Source organism: Puma concolor, chromosome E3 (genome assembly GCF_028749965.1).
Source record: "Puma concolor isolate L17-30 chromosome E3, mPumCon1.1.hap2, whole genome shotgun sequence".
NCBI lineage: Eukaryota > Metazoa > Chordata > Mammalia > Carnivora > Felidae > Puma > Puma concolor.
The window spans coordinates 32625972-32646263 of NC_141682.1; the positions used below are offsets into that span (position 1 = coordinate 32625972).

Sequence of the window (20292 nt, forward strand, 5' to 3'; positions counted from 1 at the left end):
ATCTCGCGGTCCGGGAGTTCGAGCCCCGCGTCAGGCTCTGGGCTGATGGCTCGGAGCCTGGAGCCTGTTTCCGATTCTGTGTCTCCCTCTCTCTCTGCCCCTCCCCCGTTCATGCTCTGTCTCTCTCTGTCCCAAAAATAAATAAACATTGAAAAAAAAAAATTAAAAAAAAAAAAAAAAAGATTCTCTCTTTCTCTCTCTGCCCCTCTCCCCTGCTCACACTCACCCTCTAAAAATAAAATTTTTAAAATAAAAGAATGTTCTGTTTCTGCGAATTGCACAACAATGTGCCCCCTTGCTAGGCCCCCAACAGACAGCAGTCCCCTGGGAAGCAGGTGGGAAAGACTGTGATGAAGAAATCTCCCAGACGACCTAGCTGCAAATGCACTGAGGGCCACACGCCTGCCCCCGGCACTCCAGTCTTGCCGGCAGGCTGCAAGATCGAGCTGTTGATGCCTTCAGCCTTGACACACGCCAGCCCTGCTGGGTAGATGGCCCTTCCCTCACCCTGTTTCCCTAGCCAGTTCCTCCACTTTCAAGGCAGAGCTCCAAAGCCCCCTCTGGCCTTTGCCCTCCGGGAAGGCTTCCTCCTCCGTGCTGGCACACACCCTCCCCTTAACGCCTGAGAACACTCCCAGCACGGCTTCTCCGCTGTTCTCTCCCGCTAGGCTAGATGCCCTTCCAACACCTATTCACCTCTGTATCCCAAGTACTCTGCTCATCGCCTGGCACACAGTAGGCGCTGAGTAAACATTTATTTCATGAACGAATTAACGTGTGTGTTTCACTGAACCTCCTCAACACATTTTTAACCTTGAGCCATATCTATACTGCCACTACTCTTATTAAAAATAGCTGCCATCCGCTCGACATTTACCGCGTTAACTGTGGTGATAAGCACTTTACGCATTTCTCCTACTCTTCTTCCAACAACCCTCCAGTTCACAGGGGGAAACAGGCCCCACACAGGCGAGGCAGCGAGCCCAAAGTCATATGGCTCGGGTGAGGCAGTCAGCTGACCCTAGGCAGTCGGCCTCAAAGACCCCCCACTCTTAACCATTACCGGGCCAGGCCTGCACACGCATGAGTCATAGCCTATGGCACCTGTGCTAGGATTCCCTTAACGGTTTTAAGTCAACCCACATTTTAACATCACCTTGTCCTAAGCAAGAGAATCTGCAACATCACACGTTTGGTGGGTTATGTTTTCTAAAAACCCAATATAATTACAGAAATAAAAAATATTTGTACAACTAGAGAAGCCCTCCTAGTTCCCCAACTGGAGGCCGCGGCCAGTGCCACAGCGCCCCCTCTGGCCGACCTGAGCACAGTCTAACTGGCAGTCTCAGGTGTAGAATTTGATTCTGGGGACACTCACTGAATCTAACCGGGACCGGCAGGGCACTGCGCTGGGCACATGGGGGCCAGGGAGAAGGGATACACACGTGAAGAGGATACAACTTCAGGGGGCAGTTCATGTTTCTGTTCACAGCAAGAACAGGACCTCCATAGATCTTCCTCCCACCCTATGCTCACCTGAGAGCTGACCCTACCTCACCTCCACAGACAGATAATTCGGAGCTGGCTAATCAGGCCTTCACTCTCCCCCAGTAACAGGGACTGACTCAGGGATGGGCACACATTTGGCCGGAGTATAAGCCAATGAGAGTCAAGCCTAAGAGTTCTGTTTGACTACAAAGAGCTAAAGCTCTAGCCTGCCTGTTGGATATAAAAGTAAGACCATGGGAAGTCTGGGGCCCACACAGAGAGGGGAACAGGGGTGGACTCTGGATCCAGCCATGCCTGAAGACAAAATCTACCTGGTTCATACAAGCCCACGAATCCCCTTTCTGCTCTAGCCAACGTGCATTAGATTTCCTGACACCGTCGAGAGCCCTAAATGACACAGAACCCCTCCAGAAGTGCTCAGGGCGTCCAAGTCTCTTTTTATCATTTGAATGATAAAAACAGGCCTATGAAAGCAGGCTTATAAAAGACGGTGAGCTGAGTAAGCACTCAGAAACTACAGCATGGGCAATTTTTACCACCTTCGTCACTTTCCCCCTTCCTTAGGCGTATGCAAGCTGAGCAGAAACAGAAAATGACAGGCAAGTGACCTTTTCATGCCACTCAACTGCCGAAGGGCTCGACAGGCCACACACGTGCCACCTAACAGCTAGAAAGCGCGGTGCAACAAGGAAAAAGGTGTTTGTGGAGATGAGCATCACTCAAGCTACTCTACCCTTCAGGAAGATTACCTAGAGAAACCACGTTTGCAGGGCCGACTAAATGACAATGACTCGAAAGCCAAAACACAGGCCGACATGGTTATACTCCCTTGCCTGTAAAACCATACACGTAAAAAGTTAACCTCTCCCTGAAAGTTGGGATCAATGTTCCTCAAAAGCCTCAACAGGACAGATTCTGGATTCATTCCACAGTGGCTGTGCAAATCCACGAATAGCCATGGGAGCAGGCAGTCAAGAAAGCATGAATAAACACATTCCGTACAAATCTCACTGCCCAAGGAAGAAAATTCCATGATTAAAAACAAGCCAAATGCTCAGACTGCTCCCACAGCTTTTCCCATGCCAGCCCATTTTCAAGTGAGAAGTTGAAAAAAGACACAGATCATCATCCAGAAAGGAACACAGCCGTAAACAGTAGTGAATCTTCTCAAAGTCGGGACACGGGGCCAGAAGGGCAAATGTACTGGCTCAACTTCTGAAAGCCTCCAACCCACACAGCCCAGGGTGCCCAGGCACATCTTATAAATCTGTTAACGCAACTCTTCACTACCATACAGGTTTTCTGAAGCTGGCCAAACTAGGATCCTGTCAAACCACAAGTCACCATTAACTGGAAATTCTACTTCCCAGACTCCTCACAGTGGCCTCTATCATGGGACTCCTGGAGTGTCGTCAGCCTAACTCTGCAGCTCACTCCCCTCCACATGGTCTATTCTGGTCCCATGGGCCTTTTTTACTTTCCTCGAATACTTTCCATGCATTATTACCTCAGGACCTTTGCATATGTCCATCCCTCTAAGTCAAATCGCCTGCCCCCAGATCTTGGGATAACTGGCTCCTTTTCTTCCTTCCAACCACCAAGAGGATTTCCTTAAGTAGGAAAGTGGTGGCCTTTTATCAGAGAATACTATGAAAAATTACATGCCACCAAACTGGACAACCTGGAAGAAATGGACCAATTCCTAGACACCCACCCACTTCCAAAACTCAAGCAGGAAGAAACAGAAAACTTGAACAGACCCATAACCAGTGAAGAAATTGAACCCGTTATCAAAAATCTCCCAACAAATAAGAGTCCTGGACCAGATGGCTTCCCAGGGGAACTCTACCAGACATTTAAAGCAGAGTTAATACCTATCTTTCTCAAGCTGTTCCAAAAAATAAAAACAGAAGGAAAGCTTCCAGACTCATTCTATGAAGCCAACATTACCTTGATTCCCAAACCAGACAGAGGGCCCACAAAAAAGGAGAATTATAGGCCAATATCCCTGATGAACATGGATGCAAAACTTCTCAACAAGATACTAGCAAATCAAATTCAACAGCATATCAGAAGAATTATTCACCACGATCAAGTGGGATTCATTCCTGGGCTGCAGGGCTGGTTCGATATTCACAAATCAATGTGATATATCACATTAATAAAAGAAAGGATAAGAACCATAAGATCCTGTCAATGGATGCAGAAAAAACACTTGACAAAATACAGGATCCTTTCTTAAGAAAAACATTCAAGAAAGTCGGGATAGAAGGAACATACCTAAACATTATAAAAGCCATATATGAAAAGCCCACAGCTAATATCATCCTCAATGGGGAAACACCGAGAGCTTTCCCCTCTGAGATCAGGAACACGACAGGGATGTTCACTCTCACTGCTGTTGTTTAACTAACGTAGTGTTGGAAGTGCTAGCATCGGCAATCAGACAACAAAAGGAAATAAAAGGTATCAAAATTGGCAAAGAACTTAAACTTTCACTTTTTGCAGACGACAGGATACTCTAAGTGGAAAACCGGAAAGACTCTACAAAGACGGTGCTAGAACTGATACATGAATTCAGCAAAGTCAAGGGGTACAAAATCAGTCCACAGAAATCAGCTGCATTTCTGTGCACCAATAATGAAACAAAAAGAACAAAGAGAAATCAAGAAATTGATCCCATTTACAAGTGCACTAAGAACCATAAAATACCTAGGAATAAACCTAACCAAGATGTAAAAGATCTATATTCTGAAAACTATAGAAAGCTTATGAAGGAAATTGAAGAAGACACAAAGAAATGGAAACACAGGGTCACCCGGGGGGCTCTGTCGGTTAAGCATCCAACTTCGGCTCAGGTCATGATCTCGCGGTCCGTGAGTTTGAGCGCCACATCAGACTCTGTGCTGACAGCTTAGAGCCTGGAGCCTGCTTCGGATTCTGTGTCTCCCTCTCTCCCAACCCCTCCCCCACTCAAGCTGTCTCTCTCAAAAACAAATACACATTTAAAAAAATATAACAACATTCCATGTTCACGGATTGAAAGAAAAATATTGTTAAAATGACAATACTACCCAAAGCAATCTACACATTCAATGCAGTCCCAATCAAAATTGCACCAGCATTCTTCTCCCAGCTAGAAAAAACAATCCTAAAATTTGTATGGAACCACAAAACACCCCAAATAGCCAAAGTAATATTGAAGAAGAAAACCAAAGCTGGAGGCATAACAATCCCAGACAGTATGGTACTGGCACAAAAAGAGACACACAGACCAATGGAATAGAATAGAGAACCCAGAATTGGACCCACAAACGTATGGCCAACTCATCTTTGACAAAGCAGGAAAGAGTATCCAGTGGAAAAAAGTCTCTTTAGCAAATGGTGGTGGGAGACCTGGATAGCAACATGCAGAAGAATGAAACTACACCACTTTCTTACACCACTCACAAAAATAAACTCAAAATGGATGAAAGACCTAAATGTGAGACAGGAAACCATCAAAACCCTGGAGGAGAAAGCGGGCAACAACCTCTTTGACCTCAGCCACAGCAATTTCTTGCCTGACACGTCTCCAAAAGCAAAGGAATTAAAAGCAAAAATGAACTATTGGGACCTCATGAAGATAAAAAGCTTCTGCACTGCAAAGGAAACAACCAACAAAACTAAAAGGCAACTGACAGGATGGGAAAAGATATTTGCAAAAGACATATCAGATAAAAAGTTAGTATTCAAAATCTATAAAGAACTTAGGAAATTCAACACCCAAAAAAACAAATTATCCAGTGAAGAAACGGGCATAAGACATGAATAGACACTTTTCCAAAGAAGACATCCAGATGGCCAACAGGCACATGAAAAGATGCTCAACATCACTCATCATCAGGGAAATGCAAATCAAAACCACACGGAGATACCTCCTCACACCGGTCAGAGTTGTTAAAATGAACAACTCAGGAAACAACAGATGCTGGTAAGGATGTGGAGAAACAGGAACCCTCTTGCACTGTTGGTGGGAATGCAAACTGGTGCAGCTGCTCTGGAAAACAGTGTGGAGGTTCCTCAAAACATTAAAAAATAAAACCACCCTACAACCCAGCAATAGCACTACTAGGAATTTATCCAAAGGATACAGGAGTGCTGACTCATAGGGGCACTTTTACCCCAATGTTTACAGCAGTACTTTCAACAATAGCCAAATTATGGAAAGAGCCTAAATGCCCATCCGTTGATGAATGGATACTACTTAGCAATGAAAAAGAATGAAATCATGCCATTTGCAGCAATGTGCATGGAACTGGAAGGTATTATGCTGAGTGAAATAAGTCAGTCAGAGAAAGATATCACCTTTTCACTCATATGTGGAACTTGAGACACTTAACAGAAGACCATGGGGGACGGGAGGAGGAAAAAAATAGTTACAAACAGAGAGGGAGGGAGGAAAACATAAGAGACTCTTAAATATAGAGAACAAACAGAGGGTTCATGGGTGAGGGGCAGCGGAGAGGGGAAATGGGTGATGGGCATTGAGGAGGGCACTTTTGGGATGAGCGCTGGGTGTTGAATGTAAGCGATGAACCACAGGAATCTACCCCCCAAACCAAGAGCACACTGTATACACTGTATGTTAGCCAATTCGGCAATAAATTATATTAAAAAACAAACAAAACAAAGAGGTGGCTTCTCCCCAGATGTCCCCAACAGCTTCATCTCAACCATCTTTTATTGTCTTCTCAATACTTACACTATCCAAAATCTTATATTTCCTATCATTCTTATTTCCCCTCTCCTCCCCATCCCAACCCGCTGCATCAACTCTGAACACATCTCTGCCTCATCCACACCCACCTGCCCTCCTGCTCCAGGGAACAGTACCTCCATCCACCAAGCTTGAAACAGTCTATATGAACCTATCGTCTATGTCCTCCCATATCCAAGTTCTAAGGCAGGGAACAGTCTCCAGACCTGGTGAAGCATAAACTTTAGCTTTAGGAAATCCACGTCCTCCTGAAACCCTGCCCCAGACTAATACCCACTCTCAGGCAAGAAGCTTCTCCTCTCCTGGTCTCCCGCTGCTACCAGCCCCCTCCAACCCAGTCTCCCTGCTGCTCTCAATGAAAAACTTCTCTGATCATGGGAACTTTTCAGTTCAGCCTCCTCCAGGGACCCTCCACAACCTATAACACAACGAGCGAACCAGAAAGCACAGCACAGCAGACTTTCCATGACCTGGCCTCTGCCCAGGCCCCCAGACACACACCTTGTCCACCTGCCAACCCAGTCATCATCCCTCTAGATGCACCCTCGAGGTTCCCTCCACATGGAGGCCAGTCCCGGACCCTCCCAGCAGAGTGAGCCGATTCACTTGGGGGCTCCCATCAGCCATTTCAATCTCTCAGAACCACCAAGTAAGTTGTACAATCAACATGTTTGTCTGTCTCCCTGGGACCCCAAGGACAAGGATTTGGTCTTTCTCTCCCGTTGGTATCACTGTCCAGCACAATAACCTGCACAGGGCAGGCATTTTTTACGTGTTTGCATGTGGTGAACACTTACCACCCATCTCCTATGGGACGGTCCACAGGCCAAGCACTGGGGACCAAAATCAACAAGACAAATAAGGTTCCAATGCTCATGGAGCTTTCGGTCCAGTTGAGGGTTCTCCAACTACGGCCCGCAGGCCAAATCCATCATGCAGCTTGTTTTGTTACTACCCTAATAGCTGTAGTAAGAGGGCATGTACCTACCGCAAGTTTTACTGGAACACGGACATGCTCCTTCATTTAATCTTTGTGACTGCTTTCTTGCTAGGACAGCAGACTTTACCGGCCACAGCAGAGACCATCTAGCCTGCTAAGCTGAAAGTATTTACTTTCTGGCCCTTTATGGGAAAGGTCTGCTAACCCCTGGTCTATTTAGCAGAGCCACGATGTCCTCGACAAGACCAACCAGCCAACCAAGGAAACGAGGATTTCAGGGGTCCAAGCGCTATAAAAAAAATAAATAAGTCGGGTCCTTGGATAGAATGAGTAGGAAGGTACACAGGTGAGGTTCCCCACCCCCTGCCTGAGGTGATACCATCTGCACGGAGCCTGGGTATCCACCGAGATCTGGGGAAAAGAGTATTCCAGGAGAGCAACAAGCAAGTGCAAAGCCAGATAACTGCATCGAGCCCGGCATTTCAGTCATGGCTCAGCAGAAAACAGAACACAAGGGGGAAACCACGGGGTTTCATCAAGAAACTCTTTACACAGGCAAAGTGAAGAGAAACCAACAAGGGACGGTGACTGACTCAGGAGCTGGCGATGGGAGGAAGCCACCCAGCCCACACTCCTCCAGGCCTGAAGGTCAGAGGGAGGCAGCAGTTACCAGAACCCAGCAGGACACAGGCCAACACCTAAGGTCCTGTGATCTCCAGGACAGGAACACGACCACCACCAACCTGAAGCCTGGCAGGGACGGGGCCAGAGGACTAAATGCTCGCCCCTCCCCCGCCTTCCTCGGGTCACGGCCTCCCATCCACCAAGCAGACCAAACCCTCCCTGCAAGGTGTGGGGAAAAGGAGCCCAGTGATGGAGTCCATCAAGGTGCATTTCCCGGGGTACAAAACGAGGTAGAGAAGGGAGGATGTTACATCCAGAGGAGAAGACGTCATCTCTATGGCATCGCCTTACCCACGTGAAGGTGAAAATGTGGCTCCACAGGCCATCGGTGGAGACAATGTCTCCAACATCACAGGATGTCGAGAGGTACCAGAGAGACATATTCTTCGGGAGGACGAAGGGTTAGGCGAACGAAAGATCAACTTTTTCCTACTGCTCTGTCAAAAAGGCCATCGGGTGTGTACCCTGCTCGGCTGGAATGTGTCCACCTTCCTGAGAGGGACCGGGAAAGCAGAGGACAGTTTGCCTTTCTCCAAATCACATGCACGTTAGCTGTTCTCTGTGCGAGGTCAGAGACAAAAGCATTCACCTCTCCGCCACGTGGGACCCGCAAGGGAAAGGCCACCATCTTCCTGTCCCCACAGTGACGTTCTGGAAAGAATAAACGGGGAGTGGCACAGCACTCGGATCACCAAGTCATCCTCTACGTGCTCAACAAAGAGTAGCCGTTAGTAAACCTGCACTGTTTTGCTTCAAATCCCCACGTAATCTTCCCACCTTTTTCCTTAGGATACGACCCACGACTCACTCTTTGAAAACGTGTACGTCTGTAATGTGTCAATATGCCCAAGTATATATACCACCAACTCGTATTCCCGAACATTTCCATCCACCCCCCAAAGAAACTCTGTATCCATTAGCGGTCATTCCCAACGGCCCCCCAACCCCCTCCCCAACAACCAGCCGTCTACTTTCTGTCTCTACCAATTTGCCTATTCTTGACATTATCTTTAAATGGAATTGTAATAGCTCTAAGTTATCGTTAAAGGCTTCGAGACATCTTGCTGGCTAGGACCCTTCAAAGTCGGTGGGCCGGGCAGGCCACGTGAACCCTCTGCTTGTGTATCTCAGGAGGCAGACACAGAGGCTGAAATAGGCTGTGAATCCAAACCAGGTGAAAGCCAAGCATACTCCACCCAGACAAGTTTCTTCATGTTAAGACTGGACACTTGTCCCTACCATGGCCACCTGCAGGGTGAACACAGTGAGGAAGGGACATGAGGCGGTCCTTGGGGGCTGATGGGACGGTCAACTCGACCAACGCCTTGGCATAAAGACCGGGCCTGCTCATCGTGACCACCTCGGCGCTCCTCCCAGCTCCGGTCAAGCTCATCATCCCCACGCGGCCTTAGAACCATTTGTCAGAGATGTTTGGCTAGCCTGCCCTTTCCGGAAAGGACCTGTCTCAGGGTTCAAAGAGACAGTAAAGGTAAAGAACCAACTCCGATCAGAAGTGGATACCTGGAGGTGGGATTACGAGGAATCTGGGGTTCATCCACGACTCCAGAGATGGAGGACTCAGGTCTGTCACGAGCGAGGGATGCGGGAGGAGTTGCAGACTCCGTGTACTTTCATCCCCCGGAGATGCGCATCAGGGGCAAGGAGGCCAGTGCCCGCGAGGAGTGAGCTCAGCATTCGGTGCAGACTTCCATTCTCCTCCCACCGGTGAGGTCATCTCCTCTAACACTCCACCGTGTCTCCAAAGAGATACAGTCTCCGGTTTGGCGAAAATTCGCCATCTTTGGGGATGTACGTTTCCTGAGAAACCTCGGAAGCCACAGCCCGGCACGTGAAGCGGCTGGGGGTCTCCAGGCCCTCTTGCATCTGCCCCACGCCGGGCCCTCAGATCGCCGGCCACTCGCTCTCGCCTCCTTTCCGAGAGGTGGCCAAACCCACCGCGAGCTGAGCTGCCGTCTCTGGACAGGCGGGGAACGCAGCCAGCTGCCCCATAATGCTCTGCAGGGTCCGCCAGGAACTGGGGTGTAGGCAGGACCGGGCCTTAACCTCGCAGGGGGTCTCCACACACTTGTAGACACGACAACCACCTCTGGGAGCCGAAAAGGCCTTCCGTTGGACCAGTGTCCCTGGGAGAGGCCACCCGCGGCTTCATTCGTCGTAGTCGCTGAGACAGGGAACAAGAAGGGCTCTCCACAGACACCCACGCATGAGTCTCCCTGCCGGAAGGATGGACAGGACCCAGCAGGTGCTGCCAACACGCCCTCCACCCACTCCCCGGGAAGAAGGGAACGACTCAACTGCACAAGCGGAGGACTTGTTTTCAGGGGAGAGTCAGTGTCAACAACTCACTGGGGAAGTAGGTCAAAGTTCACGATCTTGTGGCCAAGAACCACGCACTGAGCACAAGGCTAAGGGCTCCATTTCCTTTCATCCCCATACTCCGCCTTACAAAGAAGGAGCAGGCTCTGAGGGGCCCAAGGTCACACGGCAGGAAGTGAAGGAAGGGGGCTCCACACAGGTCAGTCGGACTCTCGAGCACACGTTACATCGTACCCGTGGGCACGGGTCCCTTCCTCGTAGCGGTGTCACCACGAGGGCAGGGGAGGCCACCGGGCTCACGATCACTCAGTGCCTTCATGCTGGTGTGGCCACTCCAGAAGGGCAACCAAAGTCCCGGGTCCACGTCGCTCTCAGCGCTCAACCAGCTCAGTCCACCCTTTCATTTTCCATCAAAGCACAGCGCCAATGTCTACACCAAGGCCACCGGAGAGGTCTGGTGTCCTCCACCCCGCCACCTGCCCCTCCCCTGTACCTGTGAGGGACAGTCCTTGGCTCACCTCGTTCTTCTGCTCCCAAGAAGATAAACACTCAGGAGCTCTTGGTGTCAGCGGTTCCCAGAGACTTGCTAAATCCTACGTGTTCTGAATTCACCGACTTAACACGATATTTTTCTCTCCACAGAATGTACAGAATATTCCAAGCACTCGCAGACACATAATTATACTGTCCCAACCTTTCTCACCAAAGTCCCTTCCTCCCGGCCGGAGTTTTCTCCTCTGATCGGCACTGTTACAGCAGGCACCAGAGTGGCTTGCAGGGGAGGGAGTGGTCAGACAGCAGCAAGAGGACAGGGGCATCCAGCGGGCTGTCATAGGTGAAAGGACAGGGGGATGGGGAGTAGGATGAAAGAAGACAAGCCTTAGTCGAACTTCATTCATTCACTCCTCAAATATTCAAGGTGCCCAGCATCTGCTGCGTGAGGTGTGGGGTTCAGGTCGGAAGAGTCAGAGCCGAGACAAAGAGCCAGGACCCTCCTTCTCATGGGAGTCTGAGTCCCACAGCAGACAGACCATCATCAGAGAGGCCCCACATATGTAATTAGAAGCTCACAGTCGGGGCTATGAACAAAAGCCTGCCAGATTCTACACAAGCACAGCCTGTTCCATCCTGAGGGTCTTGGCGGGGAGGGCACAGCTGCCCCAGCAAAGCCCCTCAGGTCTGGAGGTTTCCAACTCCAAAAGCCCACGTTTTTTCTCCTTCTCTGGGCGATTACAGGAAGGATGCCGCCAAACTCTCCCCTGAAATACATCTTCTTCCAGCGTTTTCCGAATTCTTTAAAGGAAGAGCAAAAGAGAGAGCCAAACTTCCAATTACTTAAGTGTCAAAACCTGCAAAAATAAAAAAGGACTCCGCATCTAATTGTTCTTAATGCTTTAATAGAACGTTCCCCAATAAAACACCGCCTAGCAGTTTAACCTCCGAAGCGAGAGGAAACTGTCTCCATAACTCAGACTCGAAGAAGGCAAAAGAACAGAACTGGAACGCATCAGACAAATTGCCGCCTGTTTTTCTTCAATTTACAGCCCCACGATCGGTCTTCCTGTCAACATGTCTTGCTATATAAAACTTTCCGGGAAAGCTGCATTCTCAAGTTCTCCGTGAAGATTCAGGGAAAAGCAATACAGGGGACAGTCACCAGAAAGAAGCTTTAAGCCTGCGTCACACGTAGCAGGAGAGTGGCCGAGGTGTTGAGAGGGGCAGCCAGACAGAAGCTTCAGAACCAGGCCCTATTTTGGGACTACGAAAATGCAGGAGGCGACCCCCTTTCAACCATCATTATCCTGGACTGCAAACAGCCAGGGTTGGGACAAAAACAAATCACAACGTTGCAAGAGACCTACTGTGACTCTCACACGATGCTAAAACCACCCTGATTACCATGAAGAGGGATGTCAAGGGCACCTGACAACAGAGTCGGGAGGCAGACACAGGTTCAAACCCCAGCCCCGCCTCTGTGTAGGTGTGTGAGTTTGGCCTCCCTCCTGTAAACGGAGAAGCACAGGACCCGACTCACTGGCTGCTGTGAGGAATAGCTGAGCTGATAGACCAAACAATCCCTGGGGCACAGAAAACACTTCGGAAAAGGGGGGGAAGAAAAGTAGTTAAAAAACACGTTTCAGCTCCGGTTAACGGACAGCATCTGTTCAGGGAGCTGTGGCCACGTTCGTTCATCTCCAGGCCGGACACAGTCAGCAGTTACAGCGGCCCTTGTGCAGCACAGAAAGAGCCCGGGGAAGGCCCTGCTGGCCGCTGCTCTGGAGGTGCTGGCTCGCCCCACCTTCTGCAGGAGCAACTTGAGGTCCTCAGAAGGGAGGCACCTGGGGCTTGCAGCACACAACCTGCAGGCTCCCCCAACAGTCCTCCTGTGAAGCCCGGGGTGCAACCCGTCAGGCCGCACGGTCTACTCTCCGGATACCGGGAGGCCAAACCTTGAAATGACCACCCGTCAGGGTCCTGACTTCCCAATCTGTAACCCGGTTTCCCAGCCCGAATGTGGGAGGGGAGGATTCAAAATCTCATTTGGGACCTCCTCTTAATGGGAGAGAGTTAGAGAAACCAATGATGCTACTCTGCGTGCCCTACAGAGTATTATTCTGTAAATAATAACTATGATATGTTATAAGGTAATTATGTTTATAATGTATAAAATTATATTGATATAAAAACAGTATTATGTAAATAGTAACTATAATATATTGCCAGATAAATATACTTATAATATATAAAATAATACACTATCATGTAAATAATAATTAGCATGGCTTTTTCTGAGGGCCTGACCTACCTGTGCCAACATTATGAGTACAAAAAAAAAAAAAAAAGACAAAGGGAAGGCCAACTCCCTTTATGAGTCCTCCCTACAAGACGTGAGTGCTCCTGGCTCCCAGGCCACACAGTGCAAAGGCGCTGTGCTCAATAATTGTCCACTCATGTAACAAGTGCTGGCTGAACGGCTCAAGTGCCAGGCACTGGGGGAACAGAACAGCCAAGCAGGCCTGGGCCGAGCCCTAGGTGGCAGACATCCGTGAGTGGAAGGAGGTCTACATCAAACAAGAACACTAAAGAAATGTCCAAGGACAGGCAGTGTGAAGAAGTTTAAAACCAGGAGGGATGGGCGCCTGGGTGGCACACTCGGTTAAGCGTCCGACTTCAGCCAGGTCACGATCTCGCGGTCCGTGAGTTCGAGCCCCGCATCGGGCTCTGGGCTGATGGCTCAGAGCCTGGAGCCTGTATCCAATTCTGTGTCTCCCTCTCTCTCTGACCCTCCCCCGTTCATGCTCTCTCTCTGTCCCAAAAATAAATAAACATTGAAAAAAAAAATTTTTTTTTAAAAAAATAAATAAAACCAGGAGGGAGTTTGACCTCAGCCATGGCAAATTCTTACTAGACACGTCACCAAAGGCCCGAAAACAAAAGCAAAATGAACGATTGCGACTTCATCAAAATAAAAAGCTTCTGCACAGGGAACAATCAACAAAAAAAAAGGCAGACTCGAGCATGGGAGAAGACATTTCAAAAAGACCTATATGATAAAGGGTTAGAACCCAAAATCTACAAATAATTTACCAAACTCGACACCCAAAAAACAAACAACCCAGTTAAGAAATGGGCAGAAGACATCAACAGACACTTTTGCAAAGACGACATCCAGATGGCTAATAGACACATGATAAAATGCTCAATGTCACTCACCATCAGGAAACACAAATCAAAACCATGATTAGATACCACCTCACACCTGTCAGAATGGCTAAAATTAACACAAAAAACAACAGGTGTTGGTGAGGCTATGAAGAAAGGGGAACCTCTTGCACGGCTGGGAGGAATGCAAACTGGCAAAGAGTGTGGAGGTTCTTCAAAAAAAACCTGAAAATAGAACTACCCTATAATCCAGCAACTACACCATCAGGTATTTGCCTAACGGATACAAAAATACAGAGTTGCACCCCGGTGTTTACAGCAGCGTGAACAATAGCCAAACTACGCACCGGGCCACCATGTCCATCAACTGAGGAAGGGATAAAGAAGATGCGGATGTATACATACACAGACTATACAGGGGAATATCACTCAGCCATCGAAAAGAATGAAATCTTGCCATCTGCAATGACGGAGCTAGAGTATACGATGTGAAGCAAAGTAAGTCTGTCAGACAAAGACAAATACCGCATGATTTCACTCTTACCTTGAACTTAAGAAACAAAACACGTGGACATACGGGAGGGCGTAGGAAACAAACCAGGAGAGACTTCAAGATGGAGAACAAAGGGAATTGAAGGATGGGGGTGCGTGGGGATGGGCTAGAAGGGGGAGGAGCTCTAAGGAGGCCCTTGTGGTGAGGAGCACTGGGTGTTGCGTGTAAATAATGAATCAATCAGTTCTACTCCTGAAACCAATATTACCCTTACATTAACTGTAGTTTAAATAAAATTTTGAAAAAAAAAAAAAAAAACAACAACAATAAGAAAGCATAAGACCAGGAGGGAGGGAGAGAAGAGGTTAGGAAAGGGAGATACGCCTGCTTAGATGAGGCTGCCCTCTCTTCAGAAACCAGGCAGAGCAGCGGCCGTGCCAAGACCTAGGGGGGCAACGTTCCAGGCAGAAGAAACAGCAAAGACCCCCAGCAGGCAGGCTCAGGCCAGATCGTGCAGGGTTTGCAGGCCACGGTAAGGAGGCAAGGTTTTTTTTTCCTGAGTGCACAGAGTTTGAATCAGGAGAATGGCGTGAGCAGATTTACACTTTTGAAAGTAAAATCAGAATAGATTCAACGAAGTCACTGTAAGAATTTGAGACAACCAGTATCTTTGAATTTAGAAACTAGAGGATACCAAGAGATCGCTGGTATTTGTATTAAATGCGACTAATTGCGCTGCATATGGTTATGTTTCTCCCTCCGAGTCCTTATCTGTTAGAGATTTATATATAACCCGTTTTACAGGTGACGTGGTATCTAGAATTTAAAGTACTCCAGCACAACCCCAAGCAGTCAGTGAGGAGGAACAGGCAAGACAAGAGTGACAGCATGTGAGTAACTGCTGGGCACCTGGGTGGTAGGTTTGACTCTTCTAAGTATTTGAAAAATGCCTCCATAAAAAAGTTAAGAAACATGAGCAAGCAGATATCCCAAGTTTCACCGTACAGCCTTGTGGCAGAGAAAGGCAGAGCCCTCTTGGTTCGGTTCAGGTCCTCTGAAAGCCAAGGCCACGTCCTGATGAGCAGCCCACCCGGGCAGAAAATCCCCGCCACATCTCCCCCCACCACCCCAACCCTGGCCACAACCGCAGTGCATCCCTCTGCAAAAAAAAAAAAAAACCAAAAACAAAAACAAAAACAAAAACAAACAAACAAAAAAAAAACCACATCTCTTGACCAGTTGAACAATTTCCAACTCAGATAAAAGAGTCAAAACAGAGGAGCCTCAACATGCACAAAGGGGCCCAAATCACAAGCTGTGACCGCCCTGGTGACCCAGGGGCAACCTCCTCCTTGTGGGCTTAGGGCCTGCTGACGTTGACGACCACCGTCATCACAAAGGGGTGCAGGACCGCACACCCGACTTCGGGATGTGATCACGGGGCAGTGATGAGCTCGGCAGCTGGGGCCTCACGCCATCACGGGCACAGGGCTGTAACGTTTCCATGCTACCTCACTCTCCCAAAGACCAGGCACTAGGAAGGGTGCTCAGGCAGGAAATGCACATCGCAGAGAAAACACTGGGGCAGCAATGACCCGGGTGGGAGATGGTCTTCTGCCTGGAGGAGCTCCTCAAGTCCTTCATCTACGGCTTTTTAGCCTCCCCTCACCCCCAGGAAATGGTGTCCACTGGACAGACAGACCCTAATCCAGTGCGGGGCAAGCAGCACCACACCCCTCAGTGCTGACCCACAATGGTCTCACCCACCGTGTCTTCTCTCTGGAAACGCCAGCCCTACCTAGACGTGGCCACTGCCACCTCTTGCCCGAATGGCTCCAGTCTACACTCAGACCTCTAAGACCGGCCTTGTCCCATCCAGTCCTCCACAGGGCCTGGGACAGGGAACGACGCACAAAACAGACCTGATCAATTACTCTCCTTCTTAAGGGCCTTGGCCAGTTCCCCACCGTTCACAGAACCAGGGCCAAACTCCTCACTGGGACCTTGGGAATCTGTCTACGGTTTGCTCTTCCAGAACCTTCCGTAGTCATTCCCCAAACACACGCGGGACTCTAGCAGTCCGCGCTGTGGCCATCCCAAGCTACCTGCAGCTTTCTTCAACCTAACAGCTGTGTCTGTGCCTCTCTCCCCTTACAGCGACTCTTCTCCCTGCCCAGCATGCCATTCTGTGAGCTTCTGGAACACAGAGACCACGTCTGTCACACTTGGATCCCTGGAATCTAGACACCACAAAACAAGCTAAGATGGTGATCAATATGATGGGGGAATACAGATTCCTTTGCCAAAGACACCCTGCCATGTTTCTTTATCCCATCATCTCCTTCAATCCTTGCCATCATGCGTGAAAATGCTCTAGATTATCACTGTTTTATAGACTTTTAAAAATTGAGGCTCAATGAGGTAAAGTGACTTTACCCAAGGTCACACGGCTAGTGCACTAAGCCGGTGCTTAGTACAAAGATTTGAGCCAAGGTCTGACTCAAAAGCCATTCTGCTCAGCACCTTGGGGGCAAGTGAATATACCACTGACCACAAAAAGCAACCTCACCGTTGTATGTAACAAAAGTGACCTTTTCCAACGCAGGAGGCCTACACGCAAGGCACTGAGCACAGACCACAATCTGCCCTCCAAAATATCAACTCTTCCCTTCCGCAGTCTGTCTGGGGTGACGAGGTACCCTATTAAAAACAAGTATTTTTCACCATCCCTAACAGAAATAGTTCAAGCCACTTAAATATAAGAAACTTTTCTGAGTGGTGGGTGACCTCCTTAAAACAAGTCAGAATGGTTTTGTTTTTTTCCCCCTTCCCCTGCTTCATCCTTCCTGCTGCACAGAACGCAGATATAACGGCTAGGGATCCAGCAGCCTTCTTAGACCATGACAGGACCTTAGAAAGGTAAGCCAAACTCAGCAGAGCAATATAAAGGAAACTGATACCCACTTGCTCTTTCAAGAAATTTCTGGGCTCTATCACGTGCCAGGCTTTGTGCAGGCCCCTAAGAAAGATCAGTCAACAAAGGAGACCAAGGTCCCTGCCCTCACGAGGCTTGCAACTTAAGGAAAAAAAAGGAGCCAGACTGCACATCGTAACAGGGCTAAGGGGGAAAAAAAAGCAAGTAAGGGGGACTGAGGAGACAGGGAAGGAGAGGGATCCCACTGGGAAATTTGACAGACAAATGTTTTTAGTCCATGAAGAGAAAAACACGATCCCAAAAGACGCCCTTAACTTAGAGCTCGGTGAAGCCCCCTGGGTCCACCGTCGAGTGGAGAAGAGGTGTAGAGGCCACGTGTGGTTTCAGCCCCACGAGGCAGCAGCAACAAGGCGCAACCGGACTGAAAGGCCAACCTCTTTCCACTCTAGGTAATCATTTACAACGTGCCTTTTCAGCATGGTTCACGATGGAGTTTTTATTAAAGCTCAGGAGGTGGTGTTCCGGGACCCCCGCCCTCCAACTGCGCGGCCCTGCTCTCCGTGAGGCTGCATTTGGAGCGCTGGAGACAGACCATGTTCGAAGAAACAGTTCTCCCGCTTGAAAGGTTTCTGCGAGGGTCATTGGGCCACAGGAGCCGTGTGGCGGGAGGGGAGTGTCTCACGCGTCTGTACGTTGTGTCTGGGACCCAGCACGAACTCAATTGACTGAGCAAATAAGCTCCGCCACCTTCCACAAGCCCTCGACTTGACGGCTGTCGCTCTTTAAACCGCATTCCTGCCGCTGCCAAGAATATCTCCCCTCTGCTGAGCTTCCTGTTGTTCCCCTCCCCGGCTCCAAAATAACAAGGCGCTGCTTGGCAGTGATGTCACTGTCACTGTCACCGCCTGCAGGGCATCCACATGCCAGCTATATTTAAGACCCAGGCTTCACGCGCGGGGACATGGAAATTGCCACCTCGTGAACCATACCGGAAAGGCAAGGCTTGAAAATTTCTCTACGGATAACCAGGTTACAAACTCTGCCTCTCCCCAGGCAAACAGGCCAGGGTGTTCAACTGAGCACCAGGCTCCAGGTTCTGGGGTCAGCCAGGTCCGACTGGGGCCTTTCAACCACTTCCCTCGAGTAGCACAGACGCTGACACTCGCTCGGGGGAGCCGCTCTCTCTTCCGATTGTTCTCCCTTCCCCGGCTCTGCTTCGGTTTCCCCTCAAAACCCTTCTGTTATTTTTATTGACTCCTCCAGACTTCTCTACTGACTTCTCATTAGAAAATACAGCAAATGGAATGTTAATGAACGGTAAACGCGTTCCCCTCCTCCATGGATAATCACCGTGACCTTTTAATCAGAGTTCTATCACAGTTACTGGTTTGGGTAATTTTTTTTTATCTCCGGCTCCTGTGCTCGGATGGGGAAAGTGATGGGCTGCAACAATGTTTCAGACACAACCTTCTCCCCGTTCCCTTGGCAGCTGCGGATTTTTTCTGCATCTTGATGAACCGCCCAAATCCATGTTTGGTGCACATTTTGCGGGGAACATCTGGCACCGACCGCTAATGGCGCTAACGCCTAGCCGTTCGACGTGGGCACGTGCTGCAAAATGCAGCTGTTCGTGCAAATATACCTTGCTGCTTCCTCCCCCTAAAAATTTTAGTTCATCAACAAAACCGGAGTCTTTGATTGGGTTCTAGAAGCTTTAGAGAAAATAAACAAGCACATGGCTTTCTCCCTTGTACGTGATTTTGCTCTAACAGATGCCACGATGCTCCAGTTCCTCTCTTCCGGTCCCTGATTTTCATACGGAAAAAGTGTCTAGGAAACTCACATGGGTCATGGCATTGTGAAAGGAGGATGAAAGAACCTTTAGGACCATCCACCTCACACGGTGTTTGAGAAGGTTGTCTCATCATTTTTGGTTCAGGTGTTAACACGTTTGGTTTCTTCATTTTTCTGTCTGGGGAAAGGATGATCCCCATGTCTCTACTTCCTAAAGAAAAACCAGCTGGAAAATCATCCGTGCCAAACACACCTTCAACTTCTGCACTCTGAGAAGCAGGAGCTGAGAGGAGAAGGTTACTAAACCGACTGAAGCTCTCTGGGTGGATCCTCCTGCCTCACCCTGGAGCCAGAGCAACCCAGGACTGGGGCCATTAACACATTCCTATCCTTTGCCCAGCGATCCTTTTCCTGCCCATACACACAGAGGAAAGATGTTGAGAGAGGCAAAAACAAATGAGACACGAGGCTATAATCTCAGAAAACCAGAAGCAGCCGAACACTGGCCCATGTGGAAACTATTTGGTCAGATATGGCGGCCTCCTTCACAGCCTTCACAAAGGACAAAGAGGCAGGCCCTCCACCTATCACCAAGGGGCTATCAGGTGACACCTCTTTCCCAGGAAGGACTTTGGCCCTATGGAGCAAGGGCCTTTACAGATACCTTCTAACATCGAAACTCAGCTTCTAGAAGTCTAGATTAAGGACTTTAAAGAGCTTTACCAAAAAATACATTAGTAGAAATCCTACTCCGACAGTGGAGGGGGGTGGTGTGGGTGTTGGAAAAGAGTGGAGAGAAATGGTTAAGGAAATAGTGTGAGAAACAAGGCCAAAGCCAAACAGACTTCCACACGGCCTCTGAAAGGGATGCCCACAGAAGTGAACAGCGTGAGGAAACCTGCATGATGGGATGCTAATTGCTTTTCAAAGCAGACCAACTTGCAGATTCAGAATGATCTGAATTATGTAAAATGAATACATACATAAGATGAATTGGGATAAAGGGCCTCATCAGTAATAAATAAAAGACATGAACGGTAATTGCGTCCAGAGGATTTTCTTCTTTAAACCTCTCTTAGTCTCAGACTTAAGGACTACAATTTGTACATTTTTATATTCTTGGGGGAGGGGGAGATCTCTAAACATAATTTGAAGTCTACAGAGGAGCGCAAGAAAAT

The 20292-nt window shown here is 48.8% G+C and overlaps 1 protein-coding gene and 1 long non-coding RNA gene across 5 annotated transcripts in view; one reads left to right on the forward strand and one right to left on the reverse strand.

Moving 5' to 3' along the window:
* The window catches only part of SNX29 (sorting nexin 29), a 497953-nt gene that overhangs the window by 343995 nt on the left and 133666 nt on the right, over window positions 1-20292 (reverse strand). The window lies entirely within an intron of this gene.
* Window positions 14268-20155, forward strand: LOC147573110 (uncharacterized). The gene is made up of 3 exons (XR_015245215.1): window positions 14268-14390; window positions 15190-15275; window positions 16543-20155. It is a non-coding gene; the product is annotated as an uncharacterized LOC147573110 (long non-coding RNA).